The sequence below is a fragment of the Cyprinus carpio genome, unplaced genomic scaffold (genome assembly GCF_018340385.1).
Source record: "Cyprinus carpio isolate SPL01 unplaced genomic scaffold, ASM1834038v1 S000006559, whole genome shotgun sequence".
Taxonomy (NCBI): Eukaryota; Metazoa; Chordata; class Actinopteri; order Cypriniformes; family Cyprinidae; genus Cyprinus; species Cyprinus carpio.
The window spans coordinates 98893-101981 of NW_024879221.1; the positions used below are offsets into that span (position 1 = coordinate 98893).

Genomic DNA, 3089 nt, shown 5'->3' on the forward strand with positions numbered 1-3089 from the left:
AAAAAAAAAAAAATTCTTTATTTGGTTAAACATGACAGCACATAATTAAACAGTGCCCAAAACAATCAGGTGTTCACAGAACCACACCCATCATCCTGAGTCGTGGTGGCGTTAGAACCAGACCCATCATCCTGAGTTGAAGTGGTGTTAGAACCAGAACCGGACCCATCATCCTGAGTTGTGGTGGCATTAGAACCGACCCGTCCATCCTACAGAGTTGAAGTGGCGAAGTAGAACCAGAACCGACCCGTCATCCTGAGTCGAAGTGCCATTAGAACCGGACCCATCATCCTGAGTTGAAGTGGTGTTAGAACCAGACCCATCATCCTGAGTCGTGGTGGCATTAGAACCAGGCCCATCATCCTGAGTTGAAGTGGCATTACCAGACCCATCATCCTGAGTCGGGTGGCATTAGAACCGCACTCCATCATCCTGAGTTGGAAGTGGCGCTTAGAACCAGAACATCGACCCGGCCATCCTGAGTCGCAGTGGCATTAGAACCGGACCCATCATCCTGAGTTGAAGTGGCGTTAGAACCAGAACCAGGCCCATCATCCTGAGTCGTGGTGGCATTAGAACCGGACCCATCATCCTGAGTTGAAGTGCCATTAGAACCGGACCCGTCATCCTGAGTTGAAGTGGTGTTAGAACCGGACCCATCATCCTGAGTCGTGGGAAGTGTTTAGAACCGGACCCATCATCCTGAGTTGAGGCATTAGAACCAGACCCGGACCCATCATCCTGAGTCGAAGTGTGGCATTAGGAACCGACCCATCATCCTGAGTCGTAGTGGCCTAGAACCAGAACCGGACCCGTCATCCTGTTCGTGGGTGGCATTAGAACCGGACCCTCATCCTGATTGAAGTGTGTTAGAACGGACCCCATCATCCTGATCGGGGTGGCATTAGAACCGACCCATCATCCTGAGTTGAAGTGGTCTTAGAACCAAACCGGACCCTCATCCTTGAGTTTGAAGTGCCATCTAGAACCTGACCCATCATCCTGATTTGAGTGGTGTTAGAACCAGAACCGACCCATCATCCTGAGTCAGTGTGTCAAATTCGCACTGGCCCATCATCTGAGTTGTGTGGCATTAGAACCGGGCCCATCATCCTGAGTCATGGTGGCATTAGAACCGGACCCATCCTCCTGAGTTGTGGTGGTGTTTAGAACCGGAAAACCATCATCTCTGAGTTGAAGGGCATTAGAACCGGACCCATCATCCTGAGTTGGAAGTGGGTTGTTAGAACCGGAAACCCATCACGCTGAGATTGTGGTGGCATTACAGTAACCGGACACCATCATCCTGAGTTGAAGTAGGGTCTTAGAACCAGAAAACCGTGACCCTATCATCCCTGATCCGGTGCCATTAGAAACTGGAACCCATCCTCCTGGAGTTGAAGTGGTGTTATGAACCTGAACCGGACCCAGCATTCCTGAAGATCGTGGTTGGCAGTAGAACTGGGCCCATCATACCTGAGTTGAAGTTGGCATTAACCCGACCCACTTCATCCTGAGTCCGTGGTGGCATATTACCAGACCCATCATCCTGAGTCCGTGGTGGCATTAGAACCAGGACTCCATCATCCTGAGTTTGAATGGCCATTATACCGACCAGTCTCATCCTGCGTTGAAGTGGCTTTATGAACCAGGCCCGACCAGTCATCTGAGTTGAAGTGGCCATTAAACCCGGACCCATCATCCCTGAGTTGAAAGTGGTTTTAGGAACAGACCTCATCATCCTGAGTTTGTGGTGGCATTAGACACCGGACCCCATCAACCTGAGTTTGTGTAGACATTAGAACCGGACCCACTCATCCGAGAACAAGTGGCGTTGAACCAGAACCGGACCCATCCTCCTGAAATCGTGGTGGGCATTAGCACTGGACCCCCCTCATCCTGAGTTGAAGTGGTGTTAGAACCGGAACACCATCATCCTGAGTTGTGGCTGCCCATTAGAACCAGGCCCATCATCCTGAGTTAGAAGTGGCATTACCAGACCCATCATCCTGAGTCGTGTGGCATTACCGGACCCAGCATCCCTGAGTCGCGGTGGCATATTGATCAGAACCGGACCCATCTCCACTGAGTTGTGGTGCCATTAGGACCGGCACCCATCTTCCTGAGTTTGAGTGCCAGGAGAACAGAACCAGACCCGTCATCCTGAGTCGTGGTGAGTGCATTAGAAACCGGACACCCATCATCCTGAGTTGAAAGTGTCATTTAGAACCCGAACCGGACCCATCAGTCCTGAGTCGCAGTGTCTTAGAACTGGACCCATCATCTCTGAGTTGAACGTGGTGTTTAGAACTCCGAACCATCATCCTGAGTTGAAGGGTGCCATTAGAACCACCCATCAGTCCTGATTGAGGCATTAGAACCGACCCGGACCCCGCAGCCTGAGTCGCGTGGCATTAGAACCGGCCCCATCATCCTGATTCAAAGTGCCTTAGACCGACCCATCATCCTGAGTTAAGTGCATTATAACGGAACCCATCATCCGAGTCGTGGTGGCATTAGAAACCGGACCCATCATCCTGAGTTTTTAGGCATTAGAACCAACCCCTGATCCATCCTGACTGGTCGTGGTGGCATAGAACCGGACCAGTGCCATCCGGAAGTTCCGGGGTGGCCATTAAACACGTGACCCTCCCGTCCTGAGTTTGAAGTGGTGGGTAGAACCAGAACCGGACCCATCATCCTGACTGTCGTGGGTGGCATTAGAACGTACCCACTCATCCGGAGCTTAAGTTGAGTCGGCCTTTTACTAACCACAACCCAGTCCCATCAGCCTGAGTCGGGGTGCAGTAGAACCGACCCTTCCTCCCGAGCTCGTGTTGGCATTAGAACCAGGCTCCATCATCCTGATATTGAAGTGGCATTAGTCCAGACCCATCATCCTGAGTCGTGGCGGTGGCATTAGAACCGGAGCCCATCCATCCTTGAGTTGAAGTGGTGGTAGAAACCAGAACCGCACCAGTTGTTCATCCGGACCATTCATTCTGCATGAGGTGCCGATTAGAACAGCTGGCCGCCATCATCCTGAGCTGAAGTGGTGGTAGAACAGGAACCCAGGTCATCCTGAGTCA

General features: G+C 51.8%; 1 pseudogene; it reads right to left on the reverse strand.

The window, feature by feature from the left end:
* LOC122144017 lies at nucleotides 1-2863 on the reverse strand (annotated as a pseudogene).
* Between the last annotated feature and the right edge of the window lie 226 nt (nucleotides 2864-3089).